This window comes from Panicum virgatum, chromosome 3N, assembly GCF_016808335.1.
Source record: "Panicum virgatum strain AP13 chromosome 3N, P.virgatum_v5, whole genome shotgun sequence".
NCBI lineage: Eukaryota > Viridiplantae > Streptophyta > Magnoliopsida > Poales > Poaceae > Panicum > Panicum virgatum.
Window position 1 is genome coordinate 8,598,245 of NC_053147.1, and position 11,024 is coordinate 8,609,268.

An 11,024-nucleotide genomic window follows, 5' to 3' on the forward strand; every position below is an offset into this window, starting at 1 on the left:
ATACTAGAGGACTGGCAACAAAAAGGTGGTGCCATACTGCCATGCGGCCACGGTGAGCTTTTTGGTACGCGTTACGTAATTTTCTCGTGTGAAAAACAAGATGAGCATTTGAAAACGGTGTGATAATTCTTAGGGAAATGGTGTGCACACAGCACACGCTTCAAGAGTTCTCAGAAATTATTATTATTATTATTACTATTATTATTATTATTATTCTGTAAAGCAAGCGTATTGTAGATCTAAGCACTCAAGAACAGAAGACGTACGAGGGCAATCTTCACGTGTAACAGACTAAACGTGCAGAACTATGCACACAGCGGAATCGTTCGCACTGTTAGAAGAGAAAAACCAGTGTGTTTCAGCTCTACTGAAAACGGGCTGGAGTTTGATCTCGAGGTTTAGCATGAACATACAAAGCTCAAAAGAGTTATAAAAAATAATATTATAGATATAATTATGAAAATATTGAATGTAAATTTTGCATTAACCTAAACCATTAGATAATTACAAAAAATAATATTATAGATATTTTTCTATTAGCTTTCCAATTCAACACATATTTACGAATGTAGCTTAAATAAATTTATTCTGTATGGCTATTCACATATGTCATTTTGCTTCACAACTCAAATGAAATCAAAATATTTGTGATTTGTTATTCTATTTTCAAATCTCTTCTTTATTAATCTTATTTATGACATACTTTTATTTATCTATTGTTATTTAAAAATCAAATACAAATTAACTACTCATTTTTATTATTTTTATTATATATTTAAGTATATAATAATAATATTTTACATGAACTATTTAGTTCATTTGTAATTTCTTTTTAACTTCAAATTTAATAATTTATTAGTTGTGCTTAACATATATAATTCATCAAGCTATTTTCCATCATAGTCTGCTTCTCAATCCCTATACAAATCTACTACTAATATTTTCATTTTTTCTAATAAATTTATATATTCATTAGTCGTATTCAATATGGACTCTTTACTTTGACTGTTATTCTTTATATTTTTATTTCGAATTTTACTGTTTAATAATTTTATTAAATATGTACTTTTTTCAAGTGCTAATTTTTATTTTTATTTTTAGTTCAAAGTTCAGCTATTTTAATCGTATTCGTTATGGACTCTTTGGTCAAATCCTAGTTTTCTCTGTATCTTAAATTTTGAATTTGCTACTCTATAATCATGTTCAGCAAAGACTCTTAATTATTAATCATATTTAACATGCACTCTTGAGATCTTTATAAAATCCAATGGTGTAAATCTTCTCCCTTTAGATATCTGCATCATACTATTTATGAATAGCGAGGAGGGGGTGAGAGCATGGTTAACCAAACCGGTGGGAACCGGTCCGGCCCGGTTTCGGTTTGGGCCGGTATCAAACCGGCCCAAATTCAAAACTCAAATTTGAATTAAAAAATGAAAAATTTCTTAAAATTTTTTAAAATACTTCAAGGTGCGACGAATCTAATGGTGTCAAATTTTCTCAAAAATTCGTTCATTTACTATAGTTTGCGAAATTTTGAAGTTAAATCAAAAAAGAAAAAGAAAAAACCGATAGCCCATTAAGGCCCATCGCGCGGCAGCGGCCAATTAACCCCCCCCCCCCCCAAGTATCCCTTAGCCCCGGTTAGCCACCTGAGGAGCTCGGTTTACCGGCCTGGAGAAGCGGTTGAAAGGATCACCGGGGTGTCCGACCCTAGAGGGGGAGGGGGTGAATAGGGTCGCTAATTGCTTTTTAACCTAGGGTTCAAACTACTTGCATAAGATAAACCTAACACGTCCTATACATGCTAGTTATGACTAAGGTTTATCTATGCTACTCTCTACTTACCCCTAAAAAGACTTGCAACCTAGCTAATCCTAATCAAACTAACTAGGAAAGTAAAGGTATGCAAGGTAGAGTAAATGCAGAAACGTAATGCGGTAAGTAAAGAGGTAAGTGCAAGATGGATGCAAACTCCCGAGTAGACACGGTCATGTAACGTGGTTCGGCATAAACGCCTACGTCCACGGGACACCGAGGCTCTTCCGATCACCGTATTGCACTACGCCACCAAGGCGATGCCGGCAAGCAAAGGCAAGTACCCACAAGACACTAAGTCTCGTGCACCACCACCGTCTCTCTCGGTCACCCGGCCGAAATCCACTACGGAGCTTCTCCACCAAGGAGGGGGCCTCCTCTTCCCCCGCACAAAGTGTCGTTGCCACTCCACACCAAGACGGAGGGTCACACAACGGATCACAAGTTGCTTGTCGCAGCAAGACTTCTCTCAAGGGAGCTCTCGCAAGAACTAATCCCTATTACAAGTACTAAGCACTCTCACAAGTGTGCTTAAGCCTATATGATGTACAATGAAGCTCTATGGTGGTTGGAGATGATCTTTGGCTCTTGTATACTTCCTTGGTCTCCAGCACTCTCAAATGAGCCGTGAGGTGGCATATATATAGCCCACACACCCCAAACTAGCCGTTAGAAAAAGGCTGACAAAAACCCTTAACGTCGGTTGATCCGACGCTCAACTTTTTGTCATCACCGGTTTAACCGGTGAGTGCATTTTCCAACTAGGCGTTATACTTCAACGGCTACTTCAATCGACCGACGTAATCAACCGGTGAATGTAATATAAACGCCGGTTCAACCGGTGAGTGAAACTTCTTCTCCTTCCTTGGAAAACCATCCTTCTAGACAACTGCACCGATGTGTTTGACCGGTGATACATCGGATCAACCGGTGTATGTATTTTTCCTGATCTTCATCTGGCAATGCACCGACGTATGCTTTTTCTTCAACGTCGGTTAATCCGGTGAGTGTTCCTTCAGTTTCTTGCTCCTGGACAATTACACCGACGTATGCTTTTTCTTCAACGTCGGTTAATCCGGTGAGTGTTCCTTCAGTTTCTTGCTAGCGGAACCCCCATAGGGGCGGCCCTTCGGGCCTTGCTACGTCTCTCTTCTGTTTGTCATCACTTGAACCTAAAAGCCTGAGAATAGTCATCTTAACAATCACATTAGTCCAAGTGTTGTGTTGTCTATATCAATCACCAAAACATTATATTGAAATATGGCATGAGAGGCCATTTTCGCTACAGCGGTAAACCGGCCACGAGCGGCGGTAAGCCGCGGCCAGGTAAGTTCCCCCCTATGATTTAGAGTATTAGATGATTTGTTTTAGGATTTAGGTGTATGACTTAGGTGTATTTAGAATGTAGGTAAGGTTTATTTGTATTAGATGATTTTTTGCACTATGTAGTAGGATTTTAGGTGTATGACTAGGGTTTAGGTAGATTTGATTTAGGTGTATTAGATGATTTTTGACACTATGACTTAGGAGTTAGAATATTAGATGATATGTTTTTGTTGTCCATGTATGCAGATAGACAATGACAGGCAGAGATGTTGTATGGGAACACGGTGAAAATCTTTATCCCGGATGACGATGCAACTATTGTCGTACGCAGAAAGGAGGAGGTGGTGCGACTAGATTGAAACAACATTTGGCTGGGCGCGTGGCAGAGGTAGTCCATTGTAGGAATGTGCCACCTGATGTGCGGGACTTCTTTCAGCGTGACATTGATAGGGCAAAGAAGGCAACTGCTGACCGGGCTTGAGAGAGGTTGAGACGAGAGAAGTCTGCAGCGGAGGAAAACTATCCCGGTGATGAAAAAGATGAGGAGGCTCAGGTGCAGCATGACATGGATCTATCGAGAGAGGAAGCAGAGTTACGACGGGGGGTGGAACAGAGAGGAGGTGCATACGAGCGTGGATGGGGTAGTGGTTCGACGAGGGGAAATGCTATGCAGAGGATGTTTCGAATGGCCACTTCGCAGAGGGAGAGTCCGGTGGTGGAGGACTATAACTTGGCAGCTGGTGGGAGAAGAGGAATGACGCAACCAAGGATTGATATAGACTCCTGGACGCAGAAGGGTAAAATGCAAAGGAAGCTATTGATAAAGCTTTGTCAAAATTTTTCCATATTGTAGGAGTACCTGGAAGATAGGCTGACAGTCCATACTTTGTCAGCGCGGTCAGGGAGACACAGAAGTGGTGTAAGTTTTCTTTCATTGGAATGACATCTATGAGCTTACATTCTTGTATCTCATGATTTTCATATGGTTGCAGGTGAAGGTATCACATCACCTACTAGACGGAATATTGATGGCAAGTACCTTGATCAGAACGAGCAAGACTTGAAGACGAGGTACGTAAAGTTTCAGAAAGACTGGCTCTTATTTGGCGTCACGTTGATGTGTGATTCATGGACTGGCCCGACGAGGATGAGTGTCATCAACTTTTTGATATATTGCAATGGGGTCATGTGGTTCCATAAGTCTATTGATGCGAGTGGAAGAACTCAAGATGCTGCATATTTGCTCAAGGTAGCCCCTAAACATGTTCCATTCACATTGAGTATGTTTTGACATGTTACTAAACAATCTGTCTTTATTTGCAGGAGATTCGAAAGATGGTGGAGGAGATTGGACCGGAGAATGTCGTGCATCTTAGTTCAGGAATGACAGACAACATCGGTGTGGACGGGCCAAACTTGGTAACACTACAAGGCTGAGCTGCTTAGAGTGCAAGGTATCGCTTTGATGTCCACCGCCGAATACCAAACCGCGTTCCAAATGGGGGTCTTTCCATTCCTACGTTGAACTTTTATTTGATGTGTATAAGTGTATGACTCGGTATTTGTATGCACGTTTATTACTATTGTATTTGTATGCATGATTATAAATTGTTGCTTTGGTGTAGTCATTTACATTAATATGTGCATAGCTCATGCTGAATTTTTTATTTATTTCACACCGGGAAACCACTTTTAACCGTCGGAAGATATCATTAAATCAACGGTAAACCGGCCAAATCGGTCGGTAAACCGGTCTAACCGGCCGGTATACCGGTACGAACTGGTTGCATTACGACTTTTGAATTCAAATTTGACTTCAACTGGTTTGGACCGGTTTCCGGCCAAACCGGTCCGGTATACCGAAACCGGACCCGCTGGTTTGACCGGACCAGTTGGTTTTTTAAACCCTGGGTGAGGCGAAATTTCTATTCATCGCGTGTCACCAAAGACCCTATTCATCTTCTTCCTCCAGCTGCGGTGATCGGACTTCGAGGAATGGGGTTGCTGGGGGCGCCTGTGGCCATCGGCACCTTACAAGGGGCGGTGCAGCGAGGAGACGGGGGCGCTGTCGTCTGCCAATGGTCGGAGGATTACCAGTGGGCCAAGGAAGCTTGACGTCACAGTGGAGGTGGGCGGTGGAAGCAGACCGGGATGGCGACGCTGCCGGGACGATGGCGGGGTGGAGGCGTTTGGGTGCTGTGAATTGTCATTATTGTGGGTGGAAAATTGGCATCAATCGGTCATTTTTGGACTGAAATAGCTGAACCTACACACCTTACATATGTACGCTTGAGTCTCTCACTCTCTCTTATCTCTCTGCACACGTATGCACGCGTGTTGTGTGTTCGGGGGAAAAAAGGTATTGTCTCCCTAAGATAGGAAATTGATGTCTGGTAATTTTTCCCTATATATGAATGGTCGATATTATTTTCACAGTATGCGGTGAATTAGGGAACACTGTATTTACATTTGGATACAAAAGGATAGTATCTGAATGTGTAAGCTATTTGATCAGGCGATACATTGCTCTGTCCCGCTTCGACAGAAACTGGACATCAGGTTCTTTGCGTGTTTGAACTTTTTGTTATGTGGAAAGCTAGTTTCCAAGGGATCACTTCTCTATACTGGTGAGGGTATTGGTAAGTGTGCGATCGAGTTTGCTAGCACTCGAGACTCAGTGTTATTAGTCGCTGTAATAAGGAAATAATTAAAAGCTGAAAGATGACCTGCAACGCAATCAAGGATTTGCTAGCATGCGAGGACGATGGTAAAGTGTGTGAGGTTGCTGGCATTGCTGTTCTTTAGAGAGGTGACGGGACGGGACGGGACATGCCTGCTTGGCTGCTTTTCTTGCTTGGATGTATATGTCTAGAAGTCTTGAGATAAAATCTAGCTGATGTGTGTTTCATCATCGTATCATTCACCAAGAAATGGAGGACGTACAGGGTCGTGTCATATAGCAGTCAACCAAGCGGTACACGGAAGTAGTCTTGGAATCGAACTTGGAGTCGGTTCATCGGCACGTCAATTTATCCTTGAGCAACGGAAGCACCAGTTTGTATTGTGATAGAGGCCTATGAGGGTGTAACTCTCTGCTCACCAAAGTTCATACCCACACGATTACACACGCATCAATGTCCTGAATGTCCTGAACGCATCAATCACAACATTAAATATATGTAGAGGTGAAATGTCTATAAAAGAGTAAACGAAAGTATAATACTCCCTCCGTGTTTGTAAATGAAGTTGTTTTGGGTTTTTCTTAAGTCAAACATTTTAAACTTTGACTATAAATAAATTTTTTTGGGTTGAGTTTGAAAATATGAAAGTGATGTAAGTAGATTCATTTTGAAATGTAGTTTCATAAAATATATATTGACAATATTTTATAAATTTTAATAAGATAGTGGTCAAAGTTGTTTTTAGCGACTGTATCGATATCCGAAACAACTTCCTTTAGCAACCTGGAGGGAGTATAATAGCTTGTTTGGCACTGTCATCTAGGTCTCCAAACTACTAGATTTAGGGCTTGTTTGGATATAAAGGATAATCCTTAGCCCTCACCTTTTAACTCCAAATTATCCCTCATGCATCCAAACATGTGGGATAATTTTGAACTAAAGTGGATTATCCCTCATGCATCTAAACATGTGGGATAATTTTGAGCTAAAGTGGATTATCCCTCCCAAAATCCTTAGCCCCTCGAAGAGGTGATAATGGGGCTAATTTTGCATGGCCCCCACAAAAGGATGAGTATGCACACACACCTAGACATGAAAATGAAAGAGAGAGTGTGGGCATTAACCCATGGATTCAAACAACCCGCCTTGAGCTAATCCTTAACCTACCAATACAACGCTAAATATTATCCCTCAAAATTAGCCATGAGCTAATGTTTCGAACAGGGCCTTAAGAGTTTTGTGTCATTCAACTTGTTAGTGGATTACTCCATCGAAACCTCATAATCAAAATTTAATCACATAATTAGCATGTCAACTATGCATGTGCCATCCTTTTGAGACCCACAAGTCAGTGGTAGAGTGCCTTGTCTGTCCCCTCTGTCTCTCGGTCTCTCCCTCTCCCCCATCTCTGGAAATTTTCATTTACAGTCTTGTTTGAGCTTGAGCTGTTAGTCATGTAGGGGTCTCTTTATTTTAAAATATATCAAATTCTGGTGGTAACACAGTCGATTCACAAGCCTTCTTTAATTTCCGCACTAAGCTCAATTTTCTCTCGGCTCATTAATTAACCCTGTTAATTTATGGCGATAACACATGCCCCCCAAGTTTCAAAGTATGAATGCTTTGAAACTTTGTATAGTCGATGCCTCAATCTGCATGACAGACTCAGCACCTCGGCTCTTCTGATGTTGCTCTTCTGATGGCTGATGCTTTACTGATAGCTGACGCAAAGAGACGAATCGACTTTACTCCTCCTGCTAAATAACTTGGATCTTTTGAATAGAAAATAACTTCACTCCTCAAATGATTCTCTCAAATCGCTCAATGTGTATGATTCCTCATCAAAGCATTATATTGCCTCCTTTCTCCCTATCTCTAGTATGGCTTTTTGTGGAGTTCAGGGTAGGGAATGAATAGGTAGCATACTCGGGCCGCACATGTTGCAAAGTCAAAGACCGGACCCAATAGAGAAAGCAAGTCATACAATCATATCAAGATGTGCATGTGTGTCATCCTTTTGCAGAACTCTCCCTTTTATCTTTTGCTGAGATATGAGCTGTCTTTCATTTTTCTTTCTTCTTTTTTTCTTCTCATGCTTTTTGGGGCACGGACATTTATATTTTTTTTCTTCTTTTTTTTACATAGCCCAAATCTTTCTACATGATGAATATAAAGAGTTCTGTCAAAAAAGGAATGGAGCATTTTTATGGATGGAAGGCATATACTTGCGTAACTTCTAGTGTAGAAGTCAGCATATGAGTGGTTGAGTACATGGAGTGTATGTGATCTTGATCTTAAAAATATGAAGCGAATCTCACAAGGATCACAAAGAATTTGACAATGCTCAATGCAAACACAAGCAGCATATGTATAAAGGTTTTAAATGTGTATATATGGCTCTGGTAGGAATTTAGCATATCACTGAGGAGCTAAGCTATTTAAATCCAAAATTCCCAAGTATTTTGCAGTAAGAAATAAAGTTTGCTCATCATACCGGTATCAGTAGTGTTGGCGGCATCGGCAATTTGTTGGTGATCTCCTGTAGCTCCCCGATGCTCTCAACAATTGGTCGATAGAATAGATCCTGCTCTTTTTTTATATGCTGGAGGTGATGCAATGCATCGGCTTTCCTTAATGTTACTATTCCTGGAGGTGATGGCAACGCATCGGCTTTCCTCACTTTCCCTTGAGGCGATGGCAACATATCAGCTCCCCACACTGTTCCTGGAGGTGATGGGTTTCAACTCAACGTGTTGGCCTTTTATAATACAGCCAGATGGATTTCATCGGCTCTTGTTATTCGCCTTCCCACATGCTCGGGAAATATTTCTTGAGGTGCTGGCCATTGACGGCTACAGGAAACTTGACACCGTCTAATTCTTCAAGCATGTACACATTTCCAGGCAGGACCTGATCAACCTTGTACGACCCATGCCAAGTTGTAGACCATTTACCATACTTCCTATCTTTAGTTCCCAATGGTGGCACTGCCTCCCAAACCAGGTCTCCAACCTGGAAATTTTTTGGCTTGACTATTTTGTTGTATGCACGAGCGACTTTAGCCTTGTTTTCCTTGATCTTCTCAAGTGACCAAAGTCTTAGCTCTGTGAGATCCTCCACATTGTCGCTCATCAAGGCTGCATACTCCTCAGCTGATAGATCATTTTGGAACTCAACATGCCTCGATCCGGCCGTGATCTCCCATGGCAACATAGCGTCTTGATCGTAGACCAGATGGTATGGTGACGTCTTGATGGATCCGTGACACGAAATACGATATGCCCACAAAGCCTCTGACAACACCTCATGCCAGCACCTAGGATATTCATAGATCTTCCTTTTGATCAGCTTGATAAGGCTCTGGTTGGATGCTTCAGCCTGTCCATTAGCCTGGGCATAATATGGGGATGATCTTATCAGCTTGAACCCCATGTCATCGGCGAACTTCCTAAATTCCTCCGATATAAAGACCGATCCCCCATCGTTTGTAATGGTCTGGGGAATCCCGAACCTATGAATGATGTGCTCTTTAACGAAACTGATCACATCTTTCGATGTCACCGACCTTATGGGTACCGCCTCCACCCATTTCGTGAAATAATCCATGACAGCCAACACCCATTGGTGACCTTTGCTGGATGGCGGGTTGATCTGGCCAATCATATCCATGGCTCAACCCCTGAACGGTCATGGCTTAATGATAGGATTCATTATTGATGCCGGCACCATCTGAATCTTGCCGAATCTCTAACATGCCTGACATCCCTTGTAATATTTAAAGCAGTCCTCAAGCATGGTAGGCCAGTAATATCCCGATCGCCTAATCAGCCACTTCATCTTATGAGCCGATTGATGAGTACCGCAGACTTCCTCATGAACCTCATGCAAGAGCTGATTCAACTCCGAAGGCCCCAGACATTTAAGCAGCAGTCCTTCCGAAGTCCTGTAAAACATATCGTCCCCTATCAGAACATACTTCATAGCTTTGAGTCTTATCCTTCTGGGTGCCCCCCGAGCCGAATCCTTCAAATAATTGAAGATATCGGCTCTCCAATCTCCAGGTTCTAGAAATTGAACCTCTACATTTACCCCATTGGTTGTTTCCTTGTATCCGGAAGCCATCTGTGCCAAGTCATTGGCTTCATTGTTCAAAATCCTACGTATCTAGTGGAAATTAATGTACCTGAATTGTGACATCAACTCACGGCACTGCATCCATATCGGAAAAAGAGCCTCGCTCTCACATCTGTATTCTTCCGTGAGCTGAGAAATCACCAGTTTCGAATCCCCAAAGATTTCCACCGCTTCTGCACCAGCTTCCAGGAGTAATTCCATCCCCTTGCGAACGGCCTCATACTCTACTAAATTATTGGTGCATGGAGTGGTCATCCTGATGGAAAAGGAATAAGTCGCCCCTCGAGGCGATACCAAAATAATTCCTACACCGCACCCATCATCACACGCCGATCCGTCGAAAAACATGGCCCATGGACGTATGAAAAGTGCAGCCACATCAGTGCTGATCCTGTCTGCAATGATCTGCCAGTGCCTGTCCCTTGACTGCCGTTGCCGGTTGATATCGGATATCGAACTCTGACAGCGCGAACATCCACTTTCCGAGTCGGCCTTTCAGAACAGAAGCCGACAGCATATGCTTTATGACATCCGATTTGCAAATAACAATTGTTTCCGCCGAGAGTAAAATATGACGAAGCTTTGTACATGTAAAGAATAAATAGAGACAAAGCTTTTCAATCTCAGGGTATCTGGTCTCGGCATCCAACATGCGCCTACTAAGGTAGAACACAACCCTTTCCTGTCTGTCATGCTTCTGAACCAGCACCAAGGCGATGGAGGTGTCGCCTACAGATAAGTATACGTAGAAGGGCCTGTCCTGCTGTGGAGGAACCAAAACTGGATGCTTCGATAAGTATTCCTTGATTTTGTCAAAAGCTTGCTGCTGCTCTGCCCCCCAGTGAAATTCATCATCGGACTTGATTTTCACGAGACCCATGAATGGCTCGATACGTCCAGACAGATTGGAGATGAATCGTCTGATAAAGTTGATTTTGCCGATGAGCTTCTGGAACTCCTTTTTCGTAGTAGGCGATCTCATCGTCCTTATAGCTTCTTGACTTTTTAGACCGATCTCGATCCCTCGCTCATGTACCAGGAATCCTAAGAACTGACTGGCCGATA